The sequence below is a fragment of the Alligator mississippiensis genome, chromosome 7 (assembly GCF_030867095.1).
Source record: "Alligator mississippiensis isolate rAllMis1 chromosome 7, rAllMis1, whole genome shotgun sequence".
Classification (NCBI taxonomy): Eukaryota; Metazoa; Chordata; order Crocodylia; family Alligatoridae; genus Alligator; species Alligator mississippiensis.
In genome coordinates, this window is record NC_081830.1 from 84,119,272 (window position 1) to 84,132,038 (window position 12,767).

Sequence of the window (12,767 nt, forward strand, 5' to 3'; positions counted from 1 at the left end):
AAGTGCAACAGAGATGGGACATGACAAGCTCATCCATTTGCCCAAGAGTGAGGTGTGTGGAAGAAGAAACAATGGGACATGTTTTGGGAGTATAAATATAGAAAAGGGTGTGGGCATAGGTGACGTGTAGCAGGGGCTTGTGTCCCCCCTGAGAGTGCTGGTCACCCCCCTGACAGCTGCCGTGCCACCGGTGTACTTGGTAACTGGTCGCTGGGACCCCACTGGGCCCCAACTGGCCGCTGGAGGACCACCCCCCAGTCGTGCCCTGCCGGTGCCTCCGCAGACTTGGGAGGCACCAGTTGCCCGTGGGTGTGGGAAAGGGACCAGTGCTTCCTGAGTGTCACCACAATAAACCTGTCATTAGTGCAGGAGATGGTGCTAGATGGACTTACACTACAGGGACTGGAGGACTTTTTAAGGACTTTATTAGTATGTGCTAAAACTAGCTTATGGAAAGTAAGAAATCTTTGGGTGTTTAAGGGGCTGGCTTTCACTGAAAGAGAGCGCCTGAAGCTGGGGATGCATGAACTGAAACACTACATCGATTGGGACAAGGAAGAGATCGGAGAGGAAGAGGTGGAGGAAAAAGGACAGGACACTCGTTTCACTAAACCAACAGAGAGGACTGATGAGAGGGATGGAGTTTCAGGTGGTTACTGAGCTAACAGTTTCTCATGGGGTATGAAGAAAAAGATTTCTGTAAGGGTTTGTTTTTTTTGTAGGAAGTTGATGCATGTTGTTTAAGGGTTTGATATGTAGTTGTTTCTGCGATGTGAAGTCTTGGTAAAACAAGGGTGCTCAATATGTGTAGCTTTGGAATTGTAGGGTGATAATTGTGTTTTAAATAAAAATTATATATATAAAAAGGATCCCATCAGCATCTTACTCTTTTGGCTAGGATTAAATGTAGCAGTTTTGGCACCAAGGAAAGCGTGTCAGGACTGGCGCTGGCCTTCCTGGTGCCAACCTCATATTGCAGGACCTCCAGGCCTGGTGCCAGTTCCCTATGGGGGAACACTCACCTGTTTGTGGGGTTTTTTCAACTTCATAGTTGGTTTCCATTGCTGAGCACATGCTGCTTTTGGCAGCAGTTTAGTGATAGACCATGTATTTAGTGAGCTTTCCTTGTATGTGATGAGGAGCTTTTTTTCCCCCATGCCCATGGGGGGTTGGGGGGGGCAGGAATCTCATCTTGTATTTGAGTAAATACAGTAAGTCAATATGGTGACTTAGGCAAGAATTCTTAGTGCAAGATTTGAGCCAAGAATTGGGCAAAATTTGCGAGCCATCTAAATGTCTTGAGTGCTTTATTTCTCAACTTCTGTGCTCTTGTATGCAGCTTTTTTTTCTAATTCTTTTACAATGTTTTTTGTTTTGGAGTAATGTGCAGGATATATTTTCCTATCATGAATTATGTTAACTGTTGCACAGTCCAACCCTTGGCGCTCTACTCTCTTCTTTGGCTGTCATTCACAGACTTAAGGATGACCCCAACTTGATGTATGATGAAGACATCATGATTCAGTCTATTCATGGCACGTACAGCGGCCACAATTACCACTCTGCTGGGCACTCGTGTATATAGTGCTTTATCCCAACATTGAAGGTAAGACAGATATGCACACAACTTACGCTTATGTTTCAAGGAGAAAGTCTAGCAGGTTACACACATTTCTGCTGATGGCACAAGTTCTAACACTGATTTTTAAGTAACTGCTGAACTAGATCGGCAGCCTGGGGTGCCACGCATATTATTTCAGGGTGGTTCCTCTCTGCAAACATATTTAATTTTTACAGATTGTGGTCAGAGTGTTTAGTCTGGTAAAGATGTAGACGAAACTGCGACCACAGCTCAGTCAGGCTTTCTGCCTAAATCTAATACATCTCGAAGGAATTCACAGTCTAAATTTAATGCAAACTTCCACTGTCTGAAAGCATTGGTTGATGGCATTCAATCAAAAATGAGAATTTGGCCTGTGCAGTTGAAACAGCTGTGTGCTGCAGTCTCTCAGCAAAATATACCAAAGATCTCCTGTGCTGAGATTCAGAAATGTGTTCTTTTAACAATAATATTCATGGTGTCATGTGAGATGATTCTGCAAGACAAAAGGGTTGAAGAGAACAGAAGAGTGCAAAATCATAGGGATGTGGCATTATTACACAGCATGTACATAACGTTCTGGTTTGAAATGGGGCTTTTGGAGGTGACAAGTCAAAGTGCCAAGAAATGGCACTGCAATGAAGCATGACATGTAATACATGACATAGTTGCAAAAGCCTTGGGAGTTGCTAGGGTGGAGGTGGTTGTACCTTTGGTGGTGGAATGCTGGAGCAGAGGGATTCATACACTTGCCCCAAGTTTTACTTGAAATGAAAATGAATCTAAGATAAATATTCTTAATTTAGGTATTTTAGACCACCTAGAATTTGATTGTTCACTCTCTACAAGTGTCCATTTAAAATCTGAAAGTTGCGTAAAAATATTATGAGCCACAACAGCTGTGAGGGGTTCAGTGGTTGCTTCATAATATTATCCTACCCTTTAGGATCTTGGAAAGTAGGGCTGGAAGAGGCCTTATAAGGTCATCTCATCCAGTTCCCTTCTCAAGTCCAGATCATCCCTGACTAAACAATCTGATGAAGTAAGTTTGGATTCAAGAAAGCTTATGCTTTGTATCCCTGATTAAGTTAGTCTATAGGGTGCAAATCTACCTTGCTTTAAACCATCCCAGCCAAATGTCTGTCTAACTTGCACTTGCAGGTTTCCAGGAATGAGATGTAATGGTTTTGTTGCAGTGTTGGCTGAAACAGCTATCAGTCTACAGCCCGCTGGGGTGGGAAAGATTTCTTGATTATGTTAATAAATAAATCTTTCAAAAACCAGATTTTGTTTTGTTTCTAGCTTTTAGCTAAAAGCATAAAAAACCAAATTTTATAAATCATTCTAAAATAAGCCCTTGCTAAATGGTAATGGTCCAGTGAAAGGGCTTTGCTGGTTTTTAATTTCTTTGTAAAGGGACCATATAAGCTGGGAACTTAAGGAAAAGGTTGAACTGTAATTGCCATAATTATGTCTAGGCATCTGAAAATATATTTGCTTTTAGGTATTTGCTTTCAGTATTTCTTTTATTTGCATATTTCACTTATTTATCATCACTACAATGGTCTGAAAGAAAATGAAACAACACTGTGATGAAAATTCAAAATGTGCAAAATGCAGTGTTCTCCTACCAAACAGATGCAGTGCCCTGCTAAGCAACATCAGCTCCGGATTCCAGTCGCATTACTGAACCTCTTGTACCTTTTAAGAATTTTAAAACAATGATAACATTTTAATAAATTCTTTAAGTTTCCCACTAATGGCCGGATTCAGGAAAGCCTGCATTTTCAGTCAAGGAATTAAACATGTGCTTCAGTTCCACTGAAATCAGTAAAGAGACCTGAACACAGGGAGAAGAGCACTTTCCATAGAACAACCGCTCACTTCCTGACCTCACAACTTTGTGCTCAAGGGAAGTTCCTTGAGGACATATTCTAAAGAAGGCCATTTGCAAGCATCTGGAGGAGGAAAGGCTAATCACAAGCACCAAGCATGGATTTACTAAGAACTAATTATGTCAAACAAATTTGATCTCTTTTGACAGAGTAGCTACTTGGGTGGATGAAGGGAAAGCTGTGGATCCATGTCAGAATGGGAGGAGGTTTAGAGTGGAGTCCCATGGGGATCTGTCCTGGGCTCAGTAGTATTCAACATGTTTCTTAATGATTTGGATGCTGGAATTGAGACTGTTTTGAGCAAGTTTGCAAACTGGAGGATTGCAAACATGTTGGAGGACAGAAGCACAATTCAGAAGGATCCTGACAAATTGGAAAGCTGGGCTAAAGCTAACAGGATGAAGTTCAAGGGTGGCAAATGCAAGATGCTATGTACACCTCAAGAGGAATAATCAAAAATACAGATATCAAATGGGTGACACGTGGCTCAATGGCAGCACTACTGAGAAGGAACTTGGGAGTCTTTGTAGATCAAAAACTTAGTAGGAGTCTGCAGTGTGATGCAGCTACACAAAAGGCCAATGCAGTTATAAGGCCTGCATCAGTAGAAGCTTTAGGTGCAAGGCACGGGGGGTGATTATGTTACAGTCATGTTAGACTGCTCCACAGGGCCAAGAGAAGCTGGAAATGGTCCTCCAGTATTGCAGGGAGTACCATTCCCATCCATCACCACGTGGTCAGTATCTTTCCCTGACTGATAGTGGGGTAGAGGATTTTAGATAGATAGATAATGTATATAACATTGTAAATAACAATTGGAAGCATTTGGAAGCTGAAGAATAGTAAAATGTGATTGTGGCACTGGATCTCATGAATCGTGGTGTTATGTAGGATAGTTTCTTCAAAGGACTAATTTGGGCAGGACCTTTTGCAACATCCAGCTTCTTGAATGTTTCCCCCCCTCCAAGAAAGTCAACTTGAGAGGTAGAAGAACACAATGTATTCTGGACAATGTCCATTTGTGAGAAGGCAATTTAATTTTCCTTCTGAATTATTGTAGTTATAGGAATATAATAAATAGACATGAGGAAGAGTATTGCTGCTTTTAAATGAAAAGTAAAAAAGGATGTAGAATGTATGTAAATTCCCAGTCAAATAACATATTCCCTAAAAACCTACTAGACAGAGAAGTCGTGTCATGTGTCTGCTTTCCAGCAGGTAGTACCTATAAAGGATTTGTTTATTAATTTCTGTTTCCAGACTTGTCTTTGGGATCATTTAAAAAAAAACAACTTTCATCTCGGTTTTGTTCTATTTTGTTGTAAGAGTATGGGAATGCTTTAGTAATAAAACAGTTTTCTGCTTAAGAGATTAATTCACAGTGCAGTCAAGAAATCTCCTCCACCCCAACAGGATTAAGAGTGAGAGCACATTTGACCCATGGATTGCAAGAGAAACATCCTGTCCTCAGAAAACTTGGATTGCCAAGAGGTACCTTGGGTGCAGTATAATAGTTCTTAGCAGGTAGTGACAGACAAAGAACCTTTAAATGGTTGTCACGTATCTCAGAATATCTAAGTCCTGGTATGCCAGAGTGCCTCTTTGGGTTTCTCATCCATCTCATCTCTGAAAGGGTTTTAGAGCTCAGCAAGGAAGTGAGCAGTAGAGCCAATCCTCAGGTCAAACCTTGGGCGCTCTCATACGTTAGGATCTGTGCTCCCCAAAGGCTGGGCTGTTGGTTGGCTTCTTGGGTTTCCCAGTGGCTCCTCAGTGTCTCTATCTCCAGGTCACAGTTCTGCTGCTTTATCCAGTCCTCATATTCCAGCTTGCCCCCATGGCTCCTCCACCCAAAGTGCTCTTTCCCTCAAGGTCAGTCTCTGCTGCTCCAGACCAGTTTCAGGGAAAGAGGATTGTGAAGAAGCCCTGCTGCTGCTCTGGGGGAGGAGCTCTCCCCCCTCCTGTGCTGAGAAGTTAGGCTGCTGCCCTGGTACCAGCTCTGGTTCAGGGTCCTGAGCTTTGATGGCTCTGTACCAGCTGTCTGATTAGTTGTGTCTTTGTTCCCTTTGCGAAGGATAACCCTCTCTCCTGGCTCAGTACTGTGAGCTTGCTCTTTGTCTTGTAGACTAAATCTTTTGCCACAGCTGTGGCCAGGTGTGTTCCTACAGCTGCAGCAGCTCTTCAGAGCCCTAGGGTTGTAGTCTGGGATGCCACTCCTAACACCACTTGTCACAGACCAGCTTAGCTACACCATTCTGCTCTCATGGAGCTGTGTGACACTGGCTCCTCCAAGCTGATTGTGGCAGCCCAGTTAGCCACCACTGAGGCAATGGTGGCTTTTTCACCTCTGGTCATATCTTCTGTTATGCTACTGGTCACAGATTGCTGCCAGGAGTGCTAGCTTGGCAGCCTGGGCCTGGTCTAATCTCTCCAAGTACCTCCTGAAGTCAGCCCAGGTGTGGCATCTACAGTGGGGTGAGCCCCTGGCTCCTTTCTACTACAAGACTTGGCTGATCAGTCCCTGACCCTGGTTATCCATGGCCTCCCTTAGGGAGAAGCCAAACCTTCCATTTGGCTTCTGTGAGAGGGACTTTACTTCTCCCAAGGGGAAATGAGTGCCCCTAAAATCCTGAGTGGCAAAGCAGACAGCTACTCTTCCAGAAAGGAATTTATTGGTCACCTGCATTGGAGCATGCCAAGGCTGTTCTCCCTTCAAAGGGTTCAGCCATCCCTCCCTTCCCAGGCCAGCCTGGATCGGCTCCGAGCATCCTTTGGTAGTGTTCATAGATTCATAGATGTTAGGGTTGGAAGGGATCTCAACAGATCATCAAGTCCAACCCCCTGCATAGGCAGGAAAAAGTGCTAGGGTCAGATGACCCCAGCCAGATGCCTATCCAGCCTTCTCTTGAAGACCCAAGATAGTGGAGAGCACCACCTTCCTTTGGAAGCCCATTCCAAATATTGGCCACCCTTACCGTGAAGTTTTTCCCGATATCTAGTCTAAATCTGCTGTCTGTCAGTTTGTGACCATTGTTCCTTGTTACCCCAAGAGGCGCCCTGGTGAACAGAGCATCTCCAATCCCTTGCTGCACCCCCCAAATGAATTTGTAGGCGGCCACAAGATCACCTCTCAGCAGAGGCTGAAGAGGTCCAGGTCCCTCAGTCTCTCCTCACAGGGCTTGTTCTGTAAGCCCCTGACCGTACGAGTGGCCTCCTCTGGACGCTCGTGAGTCTATCAACATCCTTCTTGAAGTACGGCGCCCAGAATGATGCAGTACTCCAACTGCGGTCTGACCAATGCCACGTAAAGGGGACGTATCATCTCCTTGGATCTATTCGTCATGTATCTGCTGGTGCACGATAAAGTGCAGTTAGCTTTGCTGATGATTTCATCACACTGATGACTCATGTTCATCTTGGATCCACTATGACTCCGAGATCCCTTTCTGCTTCTGTGCTGCTGAGAGGGTCACTTCCCAGCCAGTAGGTATGCTGGATATTTTTGCGCCCTAGGTGCAGCACTCTGCACGTGTCCTTGTTGTACTGCATCCTATTCATAGATTCCTAGATTCCTAGAATTGTGTACTGCCCACTTTTCCAACCTGTCTAGATATGCCTGCAATTGTTCCCTACCCTCTGGAGTGTGCCCTTCACCCCACAGCTTAGTATTGTCCTCAAACTTGGACAGAGTACACTTCACACCCACATCCAAGTCACTGATGAAGATATTGAAGAGCACAGGTCCAAGGACCGAACCCTGTGGGACCCCACTACCCACATCCTTCCTAGTCGATACTGACCCATCTACTACCACTCTTTGGGTGCAACCGCTAAGCCAATTTGCCACCCACTGGACCGTGTACACATCTATGTCACAGCCTCTCAATTTATTTATGAGAATAGGATGAGATACTGTATCAAACCAGTTGTTACAGGGAAGGAAGGGGAGCTCCACTGATTGAGATTGGGGGGGGGGGGAGAGCATTTCTTGCCATTAAGAGAATGGAAACGTGAAGAGCAAGAGCCTGGCATTACTTATAATCAGCAGTAAGTTACCGAGCAGTCTCCCTCCTGAGCCTCTGCTACAAGACACTTGAGACTAGTTCTGCAATGCATTTCTCTGCTAATGGATTCTGCTGTAAGCCCAGACCAAGTGGGATTCTGCTGTGGCCGGAGCACTTGTAATCAGGTTCTGCACCAGTTGGGGTTCCCCAGGTTGCTCCATCTTCTCTCGGGAGCTCGGGTCCCTCTGGAGCACCGCCCCGGCCCCTGCCCCCCCTCCTTGCTGGGAGAGTGGGGTTTTTCCAGTGCTTCTGAGCACGGCCCCTTCTAATTACATGTCTCCCCTTTCGGAACAGCAGTCTTTAATTCTGACTGGTGGCTTGGCCTGCTCTCCTGCTGTAGCTGGACTTTGCCACCTGTAGTCTCCTCTTTAGTAACGAGCCCTTGGCATCCTGTTGTACCAGCAGCTGGGCTCTTCCTGCATTATCGTTCAGCCAGGCCATTCTTGCCTCCCCATGACTTCCCATTCATCCTCCCTGAGGATATCTCATCTGTTCTCAGCCCTCTCTTCCCTGCCCTTTCTTCTTTCTCCCTTCTTGTTCTTGTCGTGCAATCTCTAGAAATCACCAAACCATCCTGACTTCCTTCACTACAAACTTAGTTTCTCCTTTTGCCTAGCTAAAGAACCCTGCTCCAAGTGAATCGAACCCCCACATCTTCAACCACACCATAAAACTGCAGTTGTCTCCTTCCAAAAAGCACGGTGTCCTGAGCCACTCCTTGCTCTACCCTTCATGTCAGGAGAACTCATCGTGAGTTATAGTCAAAACGAGGTGCATGAGTACACTTGTCAATCTCTTCCCCATAAGTAATCCTAACTGTCCAAACTGAGTAGTGTCCTGAGCCTACCGTCATGCTTGGAGAACCTGGAAGCTGACTTTTCGGGAGGCCCTGGGCAAAGACTGCAGTTCACTGTGGCTGCATGTCACTGTTCTTTCCTATGAGTACACATCAGGAGGAGGAGAAGGAGCCGGCAAGGGGTGGCTTCTTGGTCACCGTCTCCACTCTGTAGGTGTGCAGGGCCTGGTGAGTGAAAACAGTCATATTTTTGGAGGGGGATGGAAATATTGCAGCCATCCTCCATGTAGGATTTGTTTTGTTCAACAGTCCAGCCTTGGTCATTTGTATGGAAAGCTGTTAGAATATCTGGTTAGTGCAGAGCTTTGTCACCCTAATCAGGATCAGGATCTCTTTGTGTTAGGGTCCATATACACGCAATTAAAAGTTGTTCCCTGTCCCAAAGAGCTTATCCATAAAACCTGAGAGAAAACAGCAAGCAGTGGGATGGAGGTGAACAAAGTGGTCCAATAACACATTATACAGTAAGTAGCAGGAACGTCCTCTGCCTCATTCATTGCCAGATTTACACATCTAAACATGTGCCTGAATATTCCTGAAATCTTGCTGTCAGTCTAGTAGTTTACAGTGTACTTTGAACTGATACAGCTAATCAAGGAGCTGTGGGGTTCACACTGACGAGGGAAGGATGAGTGTCTTAATGTGTTCCTTTGACTAAAAGGACTGTTTAATATACCTCAGGATGAAAATATTATTACTATTAAGAGGAGAAATCTGTGATGTCAGGCCCATTTTTGGTTTAACCCATTGTTTTTTCAAAGTATGTACCCAGAGTCCTCTTTCCCAATGCACATTAGAAACAAATAAGAGAAAACAACTAGGGCTCTGCGAAACAGCATCGCTTCATTTCGACTTCCTTTTTGACATTGCGATGGGACATTGTTTTGTTTTGAGTTTTGTTTTGTTGAAACTGTTTCGCTGTTTTGGCACTGTTTTAGTGTTTCGCCCATAGGCTATAATGGAGAAGCACGAAACTGCTTATAACTTTGTCATTTCTTGCCTAATTCAAACGAAACTTGCAGGGATGGTAGCCCCTTCTGAGGCCACGAAGCCCGCCAAGTTTTAAGGAGATAGGTGCAGGGGTTTCTGGGAAACTGCAGCTTGGGCTGCTGACAAGCAAAACTCGTGACATGGGTGACAGAAAGCAGGGCAGTTCAAACAATGCTGCCTTTTATGCTGTTTTTCCATCCCTCCCCCAGAGCACTGGGATAGGAAGAGACCTCAGGGAAGGATGACAATCACTGGCCAGCTACACAGTTGATATGAGAGCAGTCCTTCCCCTCCCCCTGTTTCAAAGCCTTTCGGCTTGTTTCGATTTTGCTGTTTTGAGCGTGAAACAAGTTGATACAAAGCAGCTGGTGAAATTTTACACAGCCCTAAAAACAACTTTCTTGCCCATGGGTCCCAAACCTGCAGGTCTGTCACTGCTGACATTGGAGACATTGCTACAAAAGTGCATTACATTTCTTAAGGAACGTGTGCTCCCACTGGGAGCAATCTGGTGGCATGGCAATAGGAGGGTAGGGAGATGAGAGACTGACTACAAAAACATCTTTCTGGGAAAGATTTTAAAACAGCAAGATCCAGTCTTTATATTTGCAGCAGAGACAGAGCCGCTTTGTAAAGCTGAGGGAAAATGCTGACAGTAAGCGGGGTCCTGGTTGCCCTAGTTGTATCTTTTGTGTCTGTGCAGTTTCTGAAGATGCTGTGGGCTTGCAGGTGACTTCCTCCCAGACCAGTCCCATACCCGGTCTTTGGAAACCTTTTGCAGTTGAAATTTAAACTTGATCATGACAGCCTCAAAAAGGTATGTATTTTCAGATACTAATGATTGGACTAATAAGCTCACCAAGAAAATGCATGTAATTTTTGGTAGCCTTAACTATGTCTGCACTCCAAGGAAAGTTTATTCTGAGTGTTGTACATGCGGGAGTCGAGCAGGATCATAACATCTGCTATTTTAGCTGTGGTATGCGTCAAATGATTTAATATTAAATAGGTCAGTGACACCTGAGATGCCTAAGAAATGAAACAATACTAAAGGCGGGATTTCCACTGCCTAAAGAGGAAAAAGGAGTATGTTCTTAAAGGGCAGGTTTCATATTATGGAATTGGGGCCTAGGTGGAGGCAGAAAAAAATATTTGGGGAGGAGAAGGGGGATGAGCATATGTGCGCACACTTCCCCCCCAGCAGGTAAGTCTGTTGGGGAAGGGGCGTGGGGGGGGCAGACCGAGGCCCCTGCAGTGAGGGAGGGAGCGGGGCACAGGCATAGGCAGGGCTGGGGTGAATTGGGCCCTGGGTGGTGGGAAAATCAGAGCCCAGATGGCTGGTGCAGGGGGGCTCCTGCTGCTGTGTGCTCACCAACAGAGGCCCTGGGGGCATGTGCCCCCCCCTCAATCTGTGTGTGGGTTGGAGGCAGTTGTTGCTGCGCTTTGCGCCTCACTGCAGCTACCTCTGGAGCTGTGCGACGCCGCGTGCGTCCCACCACTGGGCATGCAGGGGGCGCAGCGCAGCCCAGCGGTGGCAGGCACATGGTGTTGCGCCACTCCTGGGGCAGCTGCAGGGGGCGCAAAGTGCTGTGCACAGCAGCAGCTGCCTCCGCCCTGCATACAGATCTGGGGGGCCACATGCCCCCCAGGCCTCCGCTGGGGTGTGCACAGTGATGGGAGCCCCCCCACACGCCTGGACGAGCCGCCTGGGCCCCGATTTGTCCCACCACCCACCTGGCCGAGGCCCCATTCACCCCAGCCCTGCTCCTGCCTGTGCCCTACTCCCTCCCTCACCACAGGGGCCTCGATCTGCACCCCCGCAGCCCTTCCTCCTTCACTGAATCAACTGGGACTTGCCTTCTGTGCTGGGCAGCCAGTGATCCACACGCCGGGCTGCGATCCTGGCTGCGTGCACTCCCTTCTCCACCCCTGCTGCAGCTGCCTGGAGCCCATGGCCAGGCTGCCTTGTGGCCCTACCCACTGCCCTGCATTTGGGGGGGGGCTGAGCCCCGTTATCCCCGGCCTTCTGCCGCCTATGAATTGGGTGCACAGTGACTGCAAGACTTGATATTTTCCTTTGCCCTAAACATGCTCCTGCCTGTCTCCCTACCTATCAGAAAGAAGGTTTGAGATGGGATGAGGCTGTTTGGTGGGAAAATGGGAAGGAAATGCTGCGGCTTCTGCCCTCCCTGTTTCGGAACAGAACATTGGCTGTCTATAGTAAGGGGCTGGGTGAGAATAAGCTCTCCTGCTGTTACTTTTTTTTATCCCCCAGCACACTCCACCCTTCCTGTTACAACTGTTACCTATCTGTTAATGCCTCTTGGTTTTTCCACAACACCATGTCTTCTCTTTCCAGTTCACGTATTCCCTCCTCTTTTTCTCTGTAGTCTAGAGAAATTGGGCAGAGTTCCTGCAAAGAGTTTTTTAGCCTTGTCCTGGCCCTTGCTGTGCTGTAGGTTTCAGCGGCCACCAGAACCCTGCCAGAACTGCAGCGTTCGGATCCAGCTAGGCCTTCTTTGCTGAATATTGTTAGTGAACACCAGCGCCTAGGATCGTACCATACCTGGGTGGCTCTTTCATATTACAGCCATTGTATAAATATGAAGACACAATAGTCTTGTCTTCATTTGCTCACAGTTTAACATCAAAATTCTCCCCTGTTCAGACATCCCCCTTCTGGCAGACCCTGCCAAGGCTAAGAGCTCCTTTCCTGTTTGCTTAAAAATGTCCTTTTGTGAGTTTGGACTTCCTCCCACCAGGCTTGAACCCCCTTTCCACCAGCACCATCCCTGAATAGTGAACCTTCTTCCCCAGCAGGCTCATAACACTCGCAGCTCAGTACCTCTCTAGTACTAGTACTGGGTTAAAAATGTTCCATCAGTTCAGTTTGTCAAAAAAAAAAAATTCCAGGAGAAATACAGAGTTGTTAGAAAGGAAGGTTTTAGCAGTAAAGTGTCAATATTGATTTTTTTAAATTTTGTTTTTGTTCGATGGGGCGCTGGTAGTGACGTTTTCATTGCGACTGACACAAGTCGTTACTTTCAACATTTTGAGAATTCATATTTTCAGTCTTTCAGAACTTTATGGTTTGTGAAAATTTTCAGTATTTCACATTTTTGTCCCTAAGTAAACATTGAACTGTTGGAGTATCCCATGGAGCAGAAATACTTTTTCTTTCAATAGCTTGGTGAAGTTTTCTTGAAGGTCAACTTTTATATTAAAACAAAAAAAAAAAAGTGGGGGTTTGCTTAGTATTTTCCTTTGAGGTTTGGGCCTTTCAGGAGAAGCTGCTGTGGCATTCAGGTTTGCCAGGTTTATCTTTGAGTAGGTCGAAGCGGGCTAGTTCAGTTGGGAGTGTGCAG